This window comes from Saccopteryx bilineata, chromosome 10 (assembly GCF_036850765.1).
Source record: "Saccopteryx bilineata isolate mSacBil1 chromosome 10, mSacBil1_pri_phased_curated, whole genome shotgun sequence".
NCBI classification, from domain to species: domain Eukaryota; kingdom Metazoa; phylum Chordata; class Mammalia; order Chiroptera; family Emballonuridae; genus Saccopteryx; species Saccopteryx bilineata.
In genome coordinates this window covers 79,991,153-80,013,871 of record NC_089499.1, presented here as the reverse complement: position 1 = coordinate 80,013,871, position 22,719 = coordinate 79,991,153, and the positions used below count along the sequence as shown (strand labels likewise).

The following is a 22,719-nucleotide window of genomic DNA, read 5'->3' as shown; positions in this document are numbered from 1 at the left end:
GAGAGCGCCCTGAGCACCTGCCTCCCCGGGGCGGCCAGGCTGAAACCCAACCAGCATGTGAGCAAGAAGAGAGCACCCTGAGCACCTGCCTCCCCGGGGCGGCCAGGCTGAAACCCAACCAGCATGTGAGCAAGAAGAGAGCACCCTGAGCACTGCCTCCCCGGGGCGGCCAGGCTGAAACCCAACCAGCATGTGAGCAAGAAGAGAGCACCCTGAGCACCTGCCTCCCCGGGGCGGCCAGGCTGAAACACAACCAGCATGTGAGCAAGAAGAGAGCACCCTGAGCACTGCCTCCCCGGGGCGGCCAGGCTGAAACACAACCAGCATGTGAGCAAGAAGAGAGCACCCTGAGCACCTGCCTCCCTGGGGCGGCCAGGCTGAAACCCAACCAGCATGTGAGCAAGAAGAGAGCGCCCTGAGCACCTGCCTCCCCGGGGCGGCCAGGCTGAAACCCAACCAGCATGTGAGCAAGAAGAGAGCGCCCTGAGCACCTGCCTCCCTGGGGCGGCCAGGCTGAAACCCAACCAGCATGTGAGCAAGAAGAGAGCGCCCTGAGCACCTGCCTCCCTGGGGCGGCCAGGCTGAAACCCAACCAGCATGTGAGCAAGAAGAGAGCGCCCTGAGCACCTGCCTCCCTGGGGCGGCCAGGCTGAAACCCAACCAGTATGTGAGCAAGAAGAGAGCGCCCTGAGCACCTGCCTCCCCGGGGCGGCCAGGCTGAAACCCAACCAGCATGTGAGCAAGAAGAGAGCACCCTGAGCATCTGCTTCCCCAGGGCGGCCAGGCTGAAACCCAAGTCACACGGGCCACACTCCTACCAGTACCACCAGTCTCGGCAAGTGTGGACTCCAGCGGTAGGTTTGTTTATGCCACTCAAGAGCCACTGAAAACTCCAATTTCCATCTGATCTTCAGTACAGCTGAACAAGCCAATGAAGGAACCTACACTTCACAGGTACTGAGGTAAGGCAAACACATGTGGAATAGGGAGACTTTAAAGGGAGAAAAAAAAATAGAGGAAACAGGAGGTAGAAAGGAAGGAGAACAACATAAAAAGAGAATACTTAGCAGGAAAAACATTCTTTGAAAATAGGAAATATTTCCTAGTAGGAGTCAACTGGCATTCCTGGTGCCATACACAGTATTTTTGTATGTGTGTGTGATTTGTGTGCATATGTGTCTGTGTGTTTAAGTGAGAGGAGGGGGGGTAGTGAGACAGACTCCGGCATCTGCCCCGACTGGTTCCACCTGGCAACCCTTGTCTGGGGCTGATGCCGGAATCAACCAAGCTCTCCTTCAGTGCCTGGGGCCAATGCTCAAACCAATTAAGCCTCTGGCTGCAGGAGGAGAAGAAGGAGAGAAAGAGGAGAGCAATAGGGAGAGTAGCAGATGGTTTGTTCTCTGTGTGCCTTGACTGGGAATAGAACCCAGAATTTATTGGGGTGATACTGGTAAACAAAACTAAACAAAACATCCACACACTGAGCCAATACTTTATCCACTGAGCCAACTGGACAGCCCCATATACAGAGTTTTAAGCATAGTGGGTCTTCAATGAGCATTTGGCAAAAGAGCAAATAGCACCTATGCTATTTATCCCTTGATCTGAGAAATGTACATAATCCTTCAAATGTTTCTGAAATTGTAGTTCCTGAGAAACCACTGAGCCAGGCCATACTGAACTTACTTATATAAAAATAGTTGAGGGTTACAACTATAAAACAAGTAAACAAAACCCCACCCGAGTTCCTAATCTAAAAGAGACCCAGCTAAAGGCATAAAAAAAATATATATATAAAATTCTGTCCCTTCACACATCAAAGGCAGTGTTTACATTTCAAATGAAAAACCTGCAGACCACTAAATTATTGGAGTTAAAAATATCTGAGAAAAGCATTGTTCTATGCTCTTTTTTTAAAGAGCTTTTATTTTATTTTTTATTTTTATTTTTTCCCATTTTATTGAATTTATTGGGGTGATACTGGTAAATAAAACTAAAGGGTTTCAGGTGCCCAATTCTACAGCATACCATCTGTCCTCCATACTGTGTTTTTACCACCCCAAGTCATGTCTCTCTTCATCACCACTTATCACCACACCCTCCTCCACCTCTCCTCCCTCCAGCAGTTGCCACACCATTGTCTGTGTCCATAAGCTTTTTCTTTTTTCTATTTTGCTCACTCCTTTCACTCCCATACCCATCCTCTCAACAGTTGTCAACCTGCTCACTATGAGTTCATCTCTGTTTTGCTTGTTAGTACATTTTGTTCATTAGATTCTACATGTGAGTGAAATCATATGGTACTTGTCTTTCTCTGACTGGTATGCTTTTTTAATAACAAATATAAATCTCTTCTGTGCCAAAGACAAATGTTGATAAAAAAAAGTATTTCAAAAAACAGAAAGAAAGCCCTAATTATTCTAATTTGGCATTCTCACAAAATCTGAATTAATCTACCCCCAACCACAGAATTCAATGCTTCATAAGTTAGCAATCTAAAGAAAGATATAATGTGAGACTATTTCACAGTAAAAGGTGTTCAAGCGATAAATAAATAAACTTCTCAATGAATTACTGAAGGAAGATCATAAAGCCAAATTTGGGAGTAGGGGTAAAGGCAAACATGTTTTAGGACTTGTATGATTTTTATTTATTTGTTAAGTATGTGTTAATTAAGAGCCACCTACCTGGTAGGTATAGTACACACCAGCCAGGTGCATCCCCTCCCCTCCGAAGGTAGATATTCTAGAGGGTAAACAGACAAAAGGCTCAAAATGTCCCTCCTGTGAAAGGGATGAGGTTGAGATGAGAAAGCTAGATGCAATAGTACAAGGGGAAGAACATTCCAAGCCAATCCTGCTAAATTGGGAACTAGCATGGCCTGTTTACCTGAAGCATCAGGAAAGAGCACAGGTTCCCAACAGCTTGGTTGTCATTGTGGATTTATTCTGTGTGCACAGGGAAGCCTCCAAGGCCTTTTGGGCAGTGGGGAGTTGATGTACATGACAGAACCTGAGTTCTCTTTTTGAAAAGTCACTCCAAATTCTGTGTGGGAGAAAAAAATTTCAAAGCAAGCTTGAAAGCTGAACACCATCGCGATGCCTTTACCGGAGACCGAGAGATTCAAAACAGCCCTGGACTATGGTGGTGTCAGTAGAGATGTGGAGAATTCCAGAAGCATTTCTGAGGCAGGAGCAACAGGACTTACTGATGGGTGGGGGGCAAGGAAGAGAAGGTGGTCAAAGAGGACTCCAAGGCTCTGGCTTGAGCAGGTGAGCAGAGAGAGATGTCATTTAGGAGATAAGGGAGGGGCTGGTGTCATGTGGCTCACCATTTAGTGACCTTTCCTTCTTGAATTTACAGATTTCTTAGAAGCAACTAAATCAGATTTCACTAACCTGGTTTAGGGAGGGATTCAAATTGGATCTTCTGAAATTGTTTGCAAAACAAGATGTGCATGTGTTTACTGTTCTCTTGTGGTCTTAGGTATGCAAAAAAATTCTTAGTCTCCTGATCCCAATTAAGATAAGAATCACTGACTTAAATTAGCAGAATTATTTGAAATTAGTTCCCAAGAGTGATTAAATAACAGGCTCATACTTCTATTTTTTAGAGCTGAGAATCTAATAAACCCTCTTGGGAAGAGTGAAAAAATTTACTCAGTGTCTGAGTAATGTGTTCATGAGGATGAACCCTCCATAAAAGACAAACTATGGCTTTTTTTTTAATGGCATAATACTAAAGTCATTTTAATCTCATTCAACAGTGAACAATTTAAGATGTGTCTCTTCTAACAAAAGACATCTGGACACATAAAGATGATTGTGTGATCCATAGAAAGTTAAAGAATAGGCTAGATCATTCCCAACAATAAAAATGCAGAAACTCCTACCAGAAAAATTAAAAAGTGAAAACTCTAAGTAGCAAATGATTTCCAAATTTTCCAAAACAGGAAGCAAAAGACATTGTCATGTCACTCTGATTAGCATCCAGAATAGAATAAGTTTATCAATCAGCCTTTAGAAACAAAGAAGCAATTTATTTTTAAAAATTAAAAACACACACACACACAAAAGCCCCAGAAACTTCAGCAATGAACTACATCCCGGAGTGTCGGGAAAGCAGGGTTCTTCAAGACAAAGGTTTGTGTGCAAATATAGCTCAGCATTCATCACTAAGCCCCAAGTTTATAAAAGAAAAAAGTTTTGTTCTTTCCATCTGTTTAAACTGTGATCCTAGTAAAGTGACTTCCAATAACAGAAGATGCTCTGACATCTTTAAAACAATAATAATTTTAAAAATATACTCACAAATATAGGGTTTCAACCTAGAAACTCCTTCTAAAACACTCTTCCTCAGATCTCTTATCCTAGTGTCTTGCTTAACACTGGGTTAATATTTATATTTATACCAATTTCACTGGGCTCTATAAAAATATTTGTTTTTATGTTTAATAATAGCATGCTTCATACAATAAAGTAAAAGATGAACAAATGGTAGCTTTTTAAAAATAGTCAATAGAAGTGAATTCCTTAAAAGCTCCCTCTGTCCACCCAGCATACCAGTCTTGGCAACCATAATGTGGAGAGGTGATTTCAATAACTCCAGTGCTATCATTTACTACCTAGAACTCACTCATTCCACATTTAAAATTTCACCGCTGTTTTGCCACATTCCACTCACCTACCCACATCCATCCCCTCACAGGATCTCTGTCTGTATTTTCCTTTCCCATCAAAATCCATCATCACTGGGGGCAAGGTCTAACTGTACTTTATCTTATAATTTCTTCTGCCTCTCTGGTTGTAACTGTATAAAATTTTAAAAACATAGTGGTAACAATAAAAAATTCACAAAAATAAACACCGAGAAAATATTTATACTATTAAAGTGCATTTACGACTTGCAACTTTTCTCAGCTCTTCCCTTTTTTAAATTTTGTTTAGACAGCACAGCACATGATACAGTTTGCCTAATGTTTAAATTATGAGACCCCAAAACTTAAAAGGGTCTATAAAAATACCAACTTTAACACATTTCTACATACTTAAATTTGTTTTTATTCAGTTATTTTTTTAAATTGATTCTTTAAGAGAGATTGTCCTTTTTTTGCTCCACCTATTCATGCTGTCATCTGTTGACACCTGACTGTGCCCTGATTGGGGATCAAACCAACAACCTCTGTATGTGGGGACAATGCTCCAACCGATTGAGCTACCCACCTAGGGTCCCTTTTTGAATTTTGTTTTGTATGTAATGGAATAAATATACATATTAAAAATGTTTTATTGAATTTATTTGGGTTACCTTAGTTAATAAAATCAGAGAGAAATGATTTGTTGTTCTACTTATTCATGCAACCTTGGTATATCAAGAAAAAATATATATTTAAGCATGCCTAAGCAAATATTGTGGAACCAGATGTTCTGGCAATTTCATAACAGTTTTATATTTATATATTATCATTCTGCTTGCAGGATCCTAAAACTCACCAGATATTTATATGCTCAGATATTAAAAACATATTTTTTGCTACCCACTAGTCTCTGGCCTAGAGAACCAGACATTAGCTCCAATATCTCTCGTTACCAACGTCACCATCATGACCACTGTCTTTCCCATCATTACTTTAAACAAAGTAGAAATTGCTTGAACCACCATATTTATTGCTAAAATATCTCAAAAATTTATTGATAACTAAATGCTCCTCTAGTAGATTGCAACCTCAAATATTATGCCACAGAGTAAAGAGGTTCGATCATCATTAATGTTTCTATATGGAAACACACACCACTCTTCCTGAAAAGATAGTCTTGTTCAGAGTCTCAACTGTTTCATCATAAACTATGAAAAGAAAAACAAAAACAAGAATAATTCAAATTGAAAGAAATTATGAATTTTAAATGTTACTGATATCCCTATATACAAAATAATTTACCTAATATAGATCATTGCCTACACAGCAGTGCTAGACAACGGAGTTTTTCAATGATGGAAATGTTCTATATTTGATACTACCTAATATTGTAGCCACTATCCCCATGAGGCAACTAAGTACTTAAAATAAAGTTAGTGCGACTGAAGAACTAAATTTTTAATTGTATATAATTTATTTTAATTTTAAAATTAACAATTCAATTTAAACTTTGACTTTTAATTAAATAGCTACCTGTAACTAGTAGCCTTCTATAGTTAGTAGCTACTGCATTGGGCTGTACATCAATAGAAGCCTTGAGTGTATGACAACAGGAATGGATGGAACTGAGGTGAACTGAAAACCACCTGTCCCAAGGTGAGGTGACACTACTCAAATGTTTATTCTAAGGAAAACTCAAAATGTGAAGGCTACATGCAATTCTATTAATTTCTGGCAGCTACATGCATTCCTCACCTCACATGATTGCAATATGCACAAATTTCACTGTCTACAGTTTAGTTAAATAACATTAGTTTCCCAACAATGGAGTTGAAGTTTCAGTCACTGTGGTTTATTACCTTGGAGTCGATGCATAAAGTACTATTCCACTACAAGGTCTCCAGTTCATATATCACTATATGTTATAACATGTGGACAGTCATCAGGGATCAACCACGTCTCTTCTTTCAAGTGGGTCAGTGATTGGTCACTGTGCCTGCCACTCAGTCAGTACAGTATGCAAAGAATGTAACTGTGTTGCCTCCTGGTTTTCCACTGATTAACCCAGTGACATTTTACAAAATCAGGCAATTAATTAGAAGAGGAAATTGGCCAAAAAATATGAAAGTGCAACAAAGAAACAAAGAGTGGCGATGCTGGACTTGAAATGTGAATCAAATGTAAATGGAGTTATAGAAGAAACAGTTGACTATTATTGGCCGTGCAGCTGCTCAGGTGACTCTAGACATGCAGACAGAGGATCTTAGTGAACACAAACTTATTCACATGGATTGCAGGAAGTGGTTATGATGAAAAGGAGGAAGATGTACCAGAGGAAGCGACACCAGCAAAAAACCCTCACATTTTCAAAAACTTCGTATTTCACTACATTGAAAACCCAAAGGTTAAACGTTGAAACCACATCTAAATTCAGAAACGAGCATGACAATCTGCCAAAGTATAGAAAAGATGAGCTCACTGTATTTAAAACCGTGCAAATACAATAAAAAGAGACAAAGGTTGTTCAAACTATTCTTGATGAATGTTTTCAAACAAAAAAAAAGCACTATAACTTTCAATGTTTCTAATGTTTTAAGTTACAGGGTACTGAATCAGTATAGTCTTAATATTATTATTTTCTAATATACTTTTAAACAATAAGAGTTTTAAGAAAAAAATATTAAATGCCATGGAACTATCATAATTTCTCCCATTACTTATTAAAATTGGTTTCCATGGTTTCAGGTACATGGTCATTTTCCAGTCCCATTCTGCTGTTTAACATGAACACTGTCTGTATTCAAATTCATGCAAAATATGGGATCAGACGAATAGTATGGCTAATGGGCTACAAATTAAAAACCTGTGCCATGAACTAGTATCATGCTCAATGCGCATCCCAACGACAGCAATTTTTTTATCCAATACCCTATCCAGGGAGGTATGTGCTTCTGAATTCTCCCAACAGACTGTGGGCAAAAATAATTTTTTTTTTTTGCCCCAAATAGCTTAGCTGAGAGCTGTATGTTACAAAACCTCCTGACATCATTAAATCTGGCTGTTTAGCATTAAGTTTGCTCTACCAAAGGTTCCCTCGTACATAAAAATATGAAGGGAGAACGATTACACAATGGATCGTCAACACCATGCATGTCTTCCATGTCATGTGTATGATGAACAACAAGCAAAATTCCTGGTGAAATCCTTGTTTTGTGGCAACAAAGGGGATATAAATGTAGCTGTATCTTTTCCCTCTTGATGTTCTACCAAGGACAGTTTTTAGAAGGATCACCTGTTACCAGTCTGTTCCAGAGGGAAGGGCGTGGGGGAGGATGAAGAGGGTTAAATAGGGGGTCAAATATATGGTGATGAAAGGAGACTAGACTTTGGGTGCTGAGCACATTGGGGGTAGAGTAGACAGATGTTACACTAAAGTTGTGTATCTGAAACATATAATGCGATTAGCCAATGCTACTTCAATAAAATTAATTGAAGAAAGAAAGAAAAAAAGAAAGAAAGAAAGAAAGAAAGAAAGAAAGAAAGAAAGAAAGAAAGAAAGAAAGAAAGAAAGAGAGAAAAACCAGACCATATCATTCATCCTTCCATTCAAGGCCTGCTCTTGAGGCCCTGGCATTTCAGTTCAAATGTCTGCTCCATCTAAGCACTCTTCTCTCACAACTGCTCATGTGTATCTTTCAGAACCTCTTCAAAGTCTGGAACTACACTCATCATTTACATATACTTATTTCCTAACTAACTTCTAAGCTGAAATGAAAATATAAGTAAGAAATGTATAGTTACTAAACATAAAGAACTTTCTAAACTCTGAAAAATGGGTAGGTGTGTGGTTCAAATAAATATTTATTTGTGTGAATGACTAGTTTGAATGCATGGCTATTGAAATGGATGACTGGTTAATTCATAAATGAGACTGAACTATTATTTTAATAAGTAGAGGAGAAAAAAGATTAACTTTTCTTCTTAGATAATGTTTCACGGCCACTAACAGAAAATTATCTGGATTGTCTTTCTTGTCCTAGGTTTTAACCTTAGACAAATTTAAATATGAGAATTCTTGCAGTGGGCTTCCCTGGCCCAGCCCACCATTTGCTCAACCGCAGGCTGGAGGAGTCTCACTTCTTGGCAGCATGTATGCCAACAGCTTGGGGATTTTTGTTGAGAAAAAGCTCATGATGTGTGAACAGAGAACTATGTTGTTTCCACAAAACACATTTCATTTCTGACAGTGAATGCAAGTCTGCTATTGAATTGTGGGAGGCGATTTCTCACTATGATCTTTGTTGGCAAGGCTACTTGCAGAGTTTCCTGTCAACACAGGAGCCACCAAGGACAGCCTATTGCATATTCACAGACGGAATAAGTATAGATGAGGAAGATCAGAGAAAATGGAAATGAGAAAACAAGGGCCAACTTTTAAGCCAAAGTATTATAAAGGCTGTTGTGTAGCGGGGAGAAAGAGGTAGGCTACCCAGCTAGTAAATGATAGAAGAGAAACCAACTAGCAAATAGCAGAACAGAATTTGAACGTGACATGCAGACTGGGGGGTAACCTAGACCTGCATTCATATTCCCTTTCTACCACATTTTAGCTATTTGACTTGGGGAAAATAAATTATTTGAGTCTCGGGAACTTCATCTGCTGAATAGGTATTACTTATTCTGTTTGAACTGCTTTCAGGGTAACCAAATAGCTACACTGATGGAGTTATTTAAAACACTCCAACTCTAAAAGTGAGAGAAAAAACAAAACAGATTTACACAAAACCACCATTTCAATCCCTAGTGAGATAACGTATCCATTTAAATTATTAATAGATGATTTGTGACTTAGCTCATGGGTTCTTAACCTCAGTGAACTGAGGAGGAGAGTCCCATGAATAACTATGAGAAGAGACAGGATGCGGAAAGGAAGTGTGGGAAAACAGCTGTGATTTGTGTTCACTAACTTCTCAGTGAAACTCCACATCTCCTTAAGTCAGAAATGGAGCAACAGTTTTAATAGTAGTAACATGAGCACCTATGATTTTGTCCTAGTATAAATCATAGTTATTTAAAAAAATATGTAAAGTGATCATTTTATAGTTGTTGCAAATGTCTTAAAATATAATGTATTTCACAATATCTCATCAAATCTGAGTATTAAAAAAATCATAGTAGTGGCCCTGCTGGTTTGCTCAGCTGGTTGGAGCATCAACCCAAGTCGCTGAGGCTGCAGGTTCAACCCCCGATTCGGGCACCTACGGGAAGTGACCAATGAACGCACAACGAAGTGAAACAACAAATGAATGTTTCCCTTCTCTCTCTCTCTTTCTCTCTCACTCTCCTCTCCTCATTCTGTTTCTCTAAAATAAATTAATAAAAAATTATAGTAGTCATTATATATCAGTTCTTTTTATTTAATATATAATAAAGTAGTGCATGTTTCTCTATATTACAGATTTGTTCATTAATATTGTAACAACTGTTATTCAGAAAAATCAATTTCCTTTGTATTTGTATATACTTAATTTATCTCATTTAAAAGCATTTTTGGAACAAGAGATCTACAGCCTTCTCCATCTGCCAAAAGGACACACCTATCAGAAAAGGATTAGATCTCCTGCTTTAGACAAAAGGTTGATGGGATCTTTATAATGGGAGAATTAGTGTGTCACTCTCTAAGTCTGCTGATCAATTTTAGAACCCTAAGAGTGGGCATCCAGCCATTGTCACTCCCTATGTAATGCAATTTGAAGTACACTGCATTGCAATGCATGCTTGTACCTAGAAATAACTGATCCTTAGACAACACTGTCTAATAAACTTTCTGGGATAATGACAATGTACTATGTTTGTGCTACCTAACACTTCAGCCACTAGCTGCACTTGAAATGAGACCAAAGCAATAGTAAATTGCTTTTTAAAAGTTCTCTTTTAATACATTTTTATTTAAAAGTCACATGTAGCTAGAATCTACACTACTTGACAACCATTCTTAGGGCTTTTACAAAACACCAAAGCTAGAGAAATAAGACCCTAGCCAGTTGGCTCAGTCATGCTGGCCAGTTGGCCTGGTGTGTGGATGTCCCAGGTTCAATTCCCAGTCAAGGCACACAGGAGGAGAGCCTATCTGCTTCTCTACCCCCTCTCTCTCATCTCTCTCTCTTGCTCTTCCTCTCTCTCTCTCTCTCCCTTCTACAGCCATGGCTCCATTGGAGCAAGATGGACACAGGTGCTGAGGATGGCTCCATGGCCTCACCTCAGGCACTAAGAAGAGCTCTGTTGCTGAGCAATGGAGCAATGCCCCAGATGGGCAGAGTATCGCCTCCTAGTGGGCTTGCCAGGTGGATCCTGATCAGGGTGCATGCAGGAGTCTGGCTCTTCCTCCCCTCCTCTTACTGAATAATACTTAGAGAAATAAGTTAACACCAAAGAAATGTAAATTGACAAATCCAGATTATAGAATAGTCTATAGAAAAACTGACCTAGTTTTTAAAAAAATTCAATGTCAAAAAAAAATTTTGTATTAAGAGAGCACTAAACTAAATAACCAAATATAATGTGAAGATGCTGTTTGGATCTTGATCCAACCAGTTCATAATAAAGAGACATTTTAAAACAATCACATAAACCTGAATATTAGATTATATCAAGAAATTGCTATTAATTTTGTGAGGTATGATAATGGTATTAGAAAATTTCCAGACTTTTTGGAGGTTTTGTTCTTTTTTATTATGATTAAGTGAAAGGTGGGGAGTCAGAGTGACAGATTACTGCATGTAAAGCCCCCTATGGGTCAATGCTCTGCCAATTTGGGGCCATTGCTCTGTTGCTCGGCAACCTAGGCATTTTAGCGCCTGAGAAGAGGCCATGGAGCCATCCTCAGCATCAGGGGCCAACTTGCTTGAATGAGCCACAGCTGCAGGAGAGGAGAGAGAGAGAAAAACAAAAGAGAGAAAGAGGAGGGAATGGAGAAGTAGATGGGTATTTCTTTGTGTGCCCTGACTGGGAAGCAAACCCGAGATTTTCACACGCTGGGCTAATAATGCTCTACCACTGAGCCAACTGGCCAGAGCCACTAGAGTTTTTAAAGATGCATATCAATGTATGTGTAGTTAAGATAAAACCAGTTCTAAGAACTGCCTTAAATTATTTTAGCAAAAACAGGAGTGTATAGATGGAGCAAGTATAACAAATCTGGATAACCATTAAATCTATTTGAAAGTATAAAATATTTTATATCATTTTTACTGCTTTTGAGTATTTTTCAATAATTCAAATGATTTTTAAGTGTGATAATGTACTGGATATAGTGACTGGCACATAGTAAGCACTCAATAAATACTAATTAGCAACTACTAACATCATCATTTTTTATAATCCCTAGAGCCAAAACTAAGACCAGTTAGTGAGATATACAAAAGTTAGCTTTGGACTCAATATACTCTTTTTTGTAATAGTGAGAGTTCTATGAAAATGGAAATACATTGTCTCCTGAGGTGGTTGTCTAAAAAATATTTCTAATAACAAAAACAGCAGTGGCTTGCATTTATGGAGCATGCATAATGTGGCAGACACAGGTCTAAATACTTTCTACATAGTCCCTCATTTAATCTTCATGACAATGTGACAAGGTAGGTACTCTTACTACCCCTCTGGATCTGGGCCAGAAGAGATTAATCACTGGGTAGGATGTTGCAGACACAGGTCAAGGGGAATGGCTTTGCTAGTTGCCCTTTGCCATTCTTGACAACCCTGAACTCCTCTGATTCAATGAACATGTCACTCAAAGAAATTGCACAGGTCAGCCAGCTGGCCGGCTCGCACACAGCCCATGAACAGAAAGCAATTCTCCATTTTACTTATTTAAAGGTTTTTAAACATCACCTTTCCATTTCAAGTGGGAGACTGAAACCCCACCAGAATTTAATTATATGTAGACAACAGAATTATATGATCAAGAAAATGCTATATTCGACCACTTCACTCATCCATTTTTAAATTTCCCATAAATTAGAGGAAGAAAACATCTTCCCCAGGCTGCCATTTGACCAAGAAATGTCTGTGGTATATCTTTATCAGCAGGTTTCAGAATATAAATCCAGATTACAAAAACTAAAGTTGATATAAAAGCTGTTGTCATATATTATATCATTTGGAAAGAAATATTGGTGACCTTACCCAGAATGACTGTTATAATAGTAATAAAATTGAATCCTGGAAGATTACACTTCTGATCAAAGTAGTAAAATATGACCTTATTCCATTCAACACTGACATTTATTATATTAATTCACATGTAAAAAAACTGCATTAAAATGATATTAAAGCCCTGGTTAGAAATGGAAATGTTTAAGAAGTTCAGAAATAAGATTTAACTTTACCAGTCATTCATAGAATTGAGCCTGTTTGATGCAAATCAAACTAAATTTCCTTCACCATTCTCTGGTTCAATTCTACTTTATTATTATTACCATCTCATTCATACAGAATATATTTTTTTCCTAATGCCTCTTCAAACATTATATAAACTTTAACTCATTTTCATCATGCTCTGGAGAAAAAGATAACAAAGAAAAATGAATATATAATACAAACTTGACTCAGAGGATCAAGCCATCTGCTCATGGCAGAGAGATTCTTTTCATGCCAATAAAATCGTGCTTAGTACTGAGTTTATGTTGGCCACTGTGTGAGGCCCTAGGAAGGACACCAACCAACGTCCAGGGGTGACGGAACAGATTTGAACAGAAACATGGACTTCATAGAATGGCCAACATTTGGAGAAAAGGCATCATTTTGATTATTACACTAGCAAAATGTTTAAGATTTAGTTTTCAATTACAGATTACATTCAAAAGTATTCAGTATTAGTTTCAGATGTACAACATAGTGGTTAGAAAATCATGTACTTTATAGTGTGGTTACCCCACTGTGTCAAGTACCCCCTGGCCCCATACAAAGTTACCAGAGCATTATTGACTATATTCTCCATGCTATAATCTACAGCTCTGTGACTATTCTATAACTATCAGTTTGTACTGCTTTTCCTTGCACCTTTTTCACCCAGCCCCCTAATATCCCACCCTTCTGACAACTTTTAGTCTGTTCTTTTTACCTATGAGTCTGTTTATATTCCATTTATTTTGTTCTTTAGCATCCACATATAAGTGAAATCATATGACTTTCTCTGACTTATTTTATTTAGCATAAAACCCTCTAGATCCATCCATGCTATTGCCAATAGTAAGATTTCTTTCTTTTCTATGACCAAGTAGTATTCCATTGTGTAAATATACCACAGATGTTTTATCTGTTGATGGGCACATGGGTTGCTTCTATATCTTGGCTATTATAAATCATGCTTCAATGAACACAGGAGTGCACATATTCTTTTGAATTAATGTTTTAGATATCTTTGAACATATTCCCAGAAGTAGAATTGCTGGATCATAAGGCAGTTCCATTTTTAATTTTTTAAGGAAACTCTACACTGTTTTTCATAATGGTAGCACCAACCTGCATTTCCACCAACGGCACATGCGGGTTCCCTTTTCTCCACATCCTTGCCAGCAAAATGTTTGTTTGTTTTTAAGATAGGTCATTTTTTTGGTGGGTGGCAGAAATATCAAACTTTATTTTTAATTATGGGATTCTCTCTATTTTCCTTTCAATAAGTGCAGTGAATAAAAATACTGTGCTTTGCAAAAAGACTGCCTCTCTTCTCTCTCCAGGTTTCATGGAAATGCCCATGGCCATCATTGACTTGGCTACAGTGCCCACCCATGCTCCACCCCTGTCCATGGACCATATTTCTACACACCATTTTTTTCTTCCTTAAATATGTTATATGAACTTTGGAATAGAGCATGGAATAACACAATTAATTAAGAGGGAGGCCAAGACATACCACAAAAGGTTTCTTTTCTCTTCAGCATCAGCCCAAAGTTCTAGGCTTCCCATTCCAGGTCTCACCTCTTTCTAACTTGTTTTACACTATTCTCACTAATGCTTCCAGGTTTCAACCCAAATTATATTTTTATTACGCATTTTCTCATACCTTATTTAATATTATTTTCTCCTCTTAACATCTTTCCCCTTATATTATTAGATTAGGCTAAGTGTTGCTATGATAACAAACTGCCCCAAAATATCAGTGGCTTATATCAACAAAGATTTACTTATTTCTTGCTACTGGTCCATTCTGGGCACACAGATTAACTCTGTCTGCCTTTGTTACTAGGCAGCCAGGCTGATGAGCAACTGGCAGCTCAAAGATCAGTAGGAACTATGGCTGGGAGGAAAGAAACTCTGTCAGATCCTGCACCAGAAGGAAGATGGAGGCCTAGTCGGAAAGTGACACATTCATTGCCATAACTAGCCACATGGTTCCATCAAACCACAAGTGCAATTCTACTATATGCTTGGATGGAAGGAAAGCTAAAACCACATGGTCAACACCATCAGTGACTCCTTAGGACCACATCTCCCAAATCTTATAATTTTTTTCAGATCTAGGTTATCTCCTCAAAAAAGGTAGCCCTGTTACCTCTTGCTAAAAGGACACTGCTCACAATTTTAACAGACACAGCATGTTATTTTACCTCCTAAGGCCCTTATGACTTTCTGAGAAGGGTTTCTCCAAGGGGATTCTGTTTCCCACAATGCCTTGCTAGTAAGTATTGCTTGAATGATTGAACGAGTCCATGTGCATAATCAGAGTTTCATCTCCAAAGACTTCAAATACCCTGGAGGTTAGTGATGCTAATAAGTAACAAAACTTTTTAGTTTTTGTTCTTATTTATATCATAAAAATACTTAAGACAACATTAAAAAGATATAGAGATGAAATACCTATGTGCACATAATTCTACCACCCTAAATCAACAACTGTTTTTGCTTCTTTTCTTCTTAGTCCTGTTTAAAGGGTATGCATTTCCTTTGCATAGCTACATACTGATAAACAAAAGTTAGAAAAAAGTCTTAATAGAAGAAAAGCACCTGACCAGGTGGAATGTCAGCCTATGACACTGCGGATCTGAGTTCAAAACTGGAGGTCGCCAGCTAGAGTGCAAGTTCACTAGATTGAGTGCAGGCTCACCAGCTTGAGTACAAAGTTGTTGACTCAGGCATGGGATCATAGACATGATTCCATGGTTGCTGGTTTGAGCCCAAAGGTCACTGGCTTAAAGCCCAAGGTTGCTGGCTTGAGCCTAAGGTTGCTAACTTGAGTCCAAGGTCGCAGGCTTGAGAAAGGGATCACTGGCTCGGCTGGAGCCTCCCCCTGACCCCCCAGTCAAGGCACATATGAGAAAACTTTTAATGAACGACTAAGATGTTGCAACTATGAGTTGAGGCTTCTCATCTATCTCCCTTTCTGTCTGCCTGTCTCTCGCTTGCTAGCTAAAATAAATAAATAAATAAAAATAAATACAAAGAAGAGAAGTGATTACTCCCTAAACATGCATTTTATCCTTCCCCAAGGCAATAACACATTCAGTCATATATTAAATCTTACTTGTATTTTCCACAAGATGAATGCCAGTAATTTAAAGATTCCAAGCTATTCAATATAGTCACCATTATTTAGAAATAACAGTAAACCCTTCACCACCACTTCTACTCCTTGACCCTGCTCTAAAGAAAACCACCTCTAATGAAAGGAGCTTGGTTTCTATCATTAGAGAAAGGGGAAAACCTAAGACTATTTTCTAAATATTGAACAATTTTGGAAAATACTAATGAAAGGAAGAAAACTACTTAAGTTACCATGTCTTGATCCATCATTAAGACACCATTAACAAGACCTAACAACATGAAAGTTTTAAGCTCACTCTTGAATTTATCTTATTTTATTATCTTTTTCTGCCATTTAGCTTACCCATTCATCTTCATTTTATTGTGTACTCTTTCTATTTTTGTAAGTTGAGTTAAACCCTTTCTGAAACCAGGTAGAACATCCATACACAATATATTTTTTATTTATCCATACTACCAAGCAGGCACTAGGTTGTCACCCCAGAGCTGATCAACAATGCAGTTACTTAATCCATTTAGCTGACTCAAGATCAAGTGAGTGAAAATTGTACACAGAGCTGCTCCTGTACCAAGTAGGAAAAAATCACCAAGTACCTGCTATCTTATTAAATTTCAGAGTAATGTTTATTGCCTATTTTATGTTTTAATAGCTGACAGATTATTAGGTTTTTATGCTATAATATTTTTAAATAATATGTTCAGTTTTTCACCACTTCCACAAGCACACATAATTTATACTTACATTTTTGAAAGGGTTTATTATTTTGTGTGCCATAGTTATTGATCTGAATCAAATTTTTCTTACTGGTTCAACAAAATACAGTGGGAAATAAAATGTGACTATTTACAAATGTTAATCAGTGCTATACTTTCAGACAGAATCTGACAAACCTACTTAATTATAAATAATATTATATATGTTTCTGAGAGTCTGATAATACCTATTTCAAATATAAACATTCACTAGAAATTTGTCAAAATATAAAAGTATCCATAAATAACATTTTCAGATATAACTACAGATATTTGTTGGTACATTTCTCTCCAATTTTAATACTTTCTCAATATTCACAAAATATCCAACAGTTCAGTAGTTATTTTCATGAATGTGCCTTCCTTAAGGTGCAAAACGTTGAACACCTGGAAAGGTGCTCAAACTACTCCTAAGGGAGAAATTTTAGTAACAAGTGGAAGGAATACATGTTTTGGAGGAAAGAGTCACTCAGTGCTGATGAAGAATTTACAGTAGAATGTTCCAATAGAGCAGAAGAAACAATATGAAAAAAATAATTGCTATTCATTGAGGAATAGCTACCAAGGTATGGAACAAAAATCGTAAAACCAAGACTAAACAATCATCCAATTTCTAGACAAAAACTAAACACACATAGTGTCTACAGTTCCAGTTACCTAATGCTGTCTAACAAAATAACCCAAAGCTCAGTGACTTAAATCACGGTCATCATTTACTACTTCTCATGGCGTCTGAAGGGCAGGCAGTCTGGAGCCTCTCTACCACGGTGTTCCACCTATAGATCTCTCCTGAGGTTGTGGTCAGAAAATGGCTGGGCAGAGGTCACACTGATGGCTTCTTTCTACACATAACTGGAACCTGAGCAAGAAAGACTCAAACAGTTAGAGGCACCCTTCTCTAGTTTTATGTTGTTCCTCTGTGGTCTTGCCAGCATAGTGCCTTCAGAGTGGCCAGATCTCTCCTGTGTTGCTCCACGGTTGTCAAAATATATGTCCCAAGAGAAAAAAACAACCAAGCAAAACCAAAATTCTTTAAGAACTTAGCCTTAAAATTCACATAGCCTCACCCTGCCACATTTTATTGGGCAAGACATTTACAAAGGTCCACCCACATTCACCTCTTGTCAACAGTTCAAATGCTATAGAAATGTTTATTTGAAACTTATGTACTCTTATCGATCAATGTCACCTTGGCAAATTTAATTTTCTAAATAAAAATTTTAAAAAATGACTATCATCATCATACCATACATGTAGGGGAAGACATGTTTTAATGTGCCCATGTCTCTTGAAAATCTAATTTGCCATGTTTTACTATATAGGTTACCTACATTTGGAAAAGTAATTAGCAATATATTCTACAAGAAAGAATAATAGTCAGATTCCAATATCTGATTTAAGTTTACAAATTTACTTCGATACAATAAACATTTGTTAACTTTATTAAAAGACGAGAAATGATCTGAGACTCAGTTCTCAAGAACATACACTTGGCAGAATGTATGTGAAAAGTAAGACTACAAAAGCTAAACTTCAATGTTAATTTAATGATTTCTTTACTTTCTCTGGAATACCAGCACTTTTAACAAAGATTCGATGCTTCACACTGAACAATTAACCGCAACAATTTCTGGCTAAAGAGGCACTTGCTATTTTTCCCTGGCTGGGACAGAGGGGGTTAGCTTCCTTTTGGAATTTTGCTAGAAGAAACCTTCAGCAGAAAATTAGAAAGATTCAAAGATGAATAAATTCATCTACAGACTGACCATTCATTTAACAGGTATTTACTGAGTAGCTACAATCAGTCAAATGTTATGTGAGGCCCAAGGGACACAGTCATGAACAAGGGAGACAAAAATCGCTGCCTCCTTAGGTCACATATTTTACCATTTAGTAAGCTCTGTGGTGGCCAAAAAGCAGCAAGCACATTCACTGGGTCAGTGACGAGTAAAAGAAGGGAACTTAGGATACCCAGGAGGCACTCCAACATTTTGGGGGTTTGTTTGAGGGGAAATAGCATTCAAAGGAAACAGGAAAGGAGATTCTAGGGCACAGGAACAGAGAAAGAATAGGAGGCATCTGCAAAGTCAGGAGAAACATCTAGTGCCAAAGAAGAGAGGGCTCAGTTTTGTGAACTAAGCAAATGACTGAAAATGAGAATGAACATAGCTTGGAAAACTCTCCTTTAGGATAATATGGAAAACTTGCACTATCAGTAACAGCCTCTAAATGTGAGCAAGATACCACACTGTTCTCTCAATGTATAGAAAGGCCTGATGTGTGCATGCAGCAAAATTTTAAATCATGTTCTCTGTGGATAAGAGAATCTGGGGAAAAGCTTCTTCTTATTATATTTTTTAATTTAGTCATTAATTTTTAGAGAGAGGGAGAAAGACAGAGAAAGAAAGAGAGTGAGAAACATCAATTTGTTGTTCCACTTATTCATGCTGTCATTGGTTGGTTCTCCTGTGTGCCCTGACTGGATTGAACCCACAACCCTAGCATGTTGGACAATCATCTAACCAACTGATCTACCCAGCAAGGCCTGGGGCAGAAGTTCTTAACCGTGGTTTCACACCACAACTGCGTGATGTATTTAGGCATAATGCGTATCTTATGCTGTGTAGAGACAGAGGAGGGGTAGAGCGCCAGCTGGTGTAGTATGACTAACAGAAGCCCAGGCAATTCCACGGGGCCTTCAGAGCATCTTACAATGGCTCTCCATCAATGTGTGTCAATGAGGGAAGAATTCTGGGAACCACCATGCACAGTGTACAGGGAGCAGCAAGGGTGGGAAGAATGCACTAAAGGAATTATGCTATTTAAGTTAATGAGAGAGAATTCCTGCTTTTACATGGAATACCAAGAGGTAGTGAGTGGGGAAGAAAAATAGTAATTAAATGTGGCTTTGGCTATCCCCTGCTTTCTGGTTCTATGACATTAGGTATGTAAGATAACTACATTGTGTCTCAGTCTCACCATCCTCTGAATGGGGATAACAACAGCTCTATCATTGAATTGCTGCAAAGACTTATTCAGGAGATGCTGGCTGTACAGCTCCTAGCACTGTGCCTGACATGTGCTGACACATAATGAACGATCACTGGGGGCTCCTGTTGCTATTCTGGTTGTTCAGTGGCTCTTAATGGTACAGGATAAAATGCCTGGCCTGACTTCTCAATGTTCCTGGATCACTAATAGTTTTGTGATCTCCCTGATGACACAGCTTCCTTGGACCTGGTTTCCTTAGCAATATTCATCCAGGTTAGTGGATGGTAAACTCTGTTCTGACAAGTCTTAGAGAGTATGAAGATATGCAGCAAGCCAACAGGGCTCTGAGCTCCTCTCTCTTCATCTGAATAACTTCACTTTTTTCAGTATTATTCACTGGGCTTTGGCATAAGATCATGTTGAATAGCAAATGTCTATAACAGTAGTTTCAATAGGGTCTAATGCCCCAAGTTTCCACAAGTTGAGGTGATCTGGCAAGAGGCAGTGAAGAATGCAGAGAATTAAAGCAACAGCCAAAGAGGACACAGATGAGAACTGATTATCACTAAGCCAAGGTGTTATGTACATAAAGTTGCACTAAATACCCAACCTCTAATTAGTCTTGTATTTCAACCCTGTAGTTACAATAGGAATATTTTAGCAGCAAAAAAAAGAAGACAACCTTAACAAGTGTCTGCTTGATGAACTCAGTTGTCTTACAACAGGCAAATGATGGGAAGTCTGTGTCTCCGGCAGGGTTGTATATATAATGAAAGATCTTCGAACCAAATATATTGAGTTGAAATCACTAGCACTGCCACTTCTGAGAAGTCCTTACTTTGCCAAGGTACTTAGTCCCTCAGAGTCTAAGTCTCCTCATCTGTGAAGTGGAAGGGACCATACACATTCATAAATCATCCCTGGAGTCACTGTACCATGCCTTAGTTCCTCCAGTCAATATTTACAGAGAACTGAATTATGCCAAGAATGGTGCAAGATAAAAACACAGAGGTAAGCAAAAATGACTACCACAATAAAACAATTGCCAAACAAATGTAAACCTGCAGCCATCAACAGTCTATAAGATGACATAAAGTAACATGTCTATAGCAAAGTTTGTGTCTGAACAATTGGAGACACCCTACTACATGCTAATTTCCTTCTTTCTTAACTTTCCTTTCTTTATAGCATGCTGAAATGATAATTAGTATGGGTGAAACAGACCAGGGTTCACTCACATGGGACTCTCCACTATTCTCTACACAAGAACCCTCTCCATCTGACTCTCCCCAGCTGGGTTCCTGATTCTCTTGTTTTTCAAAATTGTAAAACTATTTCAGAAGGTCTAGATCAGGCATGGCCAACATGCTGCTCGCGGGCCATATCTGGCCTTTGTAATGAGTTTATGCGGCCTGCAATTAAATTCTTAATATTCTTCACACCACGCACTGGGAAATGAAATAAGTGTTACAGTGGTACCTTGAGATACGAATTTAATTTGTTCTGTAACCGAGCTCGGAAGTCAGTCAACTCCGTATATCAAACTGCCGATACTGGACCCGTGTGCCAACGCGCCAATTAGCAGCAGCTTTTCGAATCACGACTCGTATCTTGGAATTTCACTTGAATCTCAAACAAAAATACAGACCAAGTCGCAGCTCGTACCCTAAAAAAAAAATTTCTTATGTTGGTCTGTTCGTATCTCAAGGTATTACTTAACTGTACTTTTAAATCGTTATACATAAACTAAGATATCTTTAGTAATCTTCAGCTCAACTTATATTTGTGAACAAACTTTTTCTTTAATGAATCTAAATAAAAGTACAAGATCAAGATTAAACGACTTACATTTGGAGGCTGAGTTAAGAATAGCTACTACAAGTATAGAGCCAGATATTAAAAAAATAATAGGCGATGCAAAGCGCCTCAACATGTCATATTAGTTTTTTTGTTAATTTGTTGTACTAAATTACTTATATTTATTCATAAACAAATTACATAATAACATTTTGTTTACTTAAACAAATCATTTTTGTATTTAACATTTTTTCATTTTAATATTTTGCATGGCCTGTGAAAATGTTTTCTCTCTAATCTGGCCCGGGGGCAAAAGCTGTTGGGCACACCTGACCTAGACAATAAAAAAAGGAATTGGAAAGCTAACTCTCTTAAGTCTCTATTATAAAAATTTAGGGTTGGAGGAGAGGAAGCAAAGGAGAGGGGAACTTGGGCTAGGTCAGAACTGGAGGGAGAGACTAGGAAGATGGATCTGAATGGTTCTGGAACAGCTCTAGGCACCAGCCTGTTGAGGGGTGAAGAAATATGCTGAGGGAAACCAGTGAGCTCCCATTCTCTTAAGAGAGTCGAGTAAAGACCGACTTTTCTTTTCAGTTAACTTTATGCATCTGAGGTGTACTTCTTGAATTCAAATCTTGAATGAACCACCTTAGGGCTTCAAAGTGTATTTAGAATTCACAATATCAAGCCAATTGTTTCCTAAAAGCTGGATAGGAGAGGGGGTTACAAAGGAGACTCACTGGGAGTAGGAAATATGTATCCAAAATGCATCCCCCAAAGATTTCTCTGAAGAGAGAAACACTTGATGCATTTCAACTTAAATAATAAAACAAGAAATACCTATACACAGGATGCTTTTACATGCCCACCTCCAAACCGTGAGCCATTCCATTGGCAATCCAGGCTCTGATACCCAGGATGACCTTGCAGAAAAAAGACTGCAGATCTAATGCTCTCTGGTTCTCACGTGCGAGGGCCTTCCTACTGTGCAGGTAATGAGCTCT

At 38.3% G+C, this 22,719-nt stretch overlaps 1 protein-coding gene across 1 annotated transcript in view; it reads right to left on the bottom strand.

Annotated features, from left to right (window-relative positions):
- Nucleotides 1-22,719, bottom strand: part of FHIT (fragile histidine triad diadenosine triphosphatase) — a 1,915,768-nt gene that overhangs the window by 400,086 nt on the left and 1,492,963 nt on the right. The gene's annotated exons all lie outside the window — the stretch shown is intronic.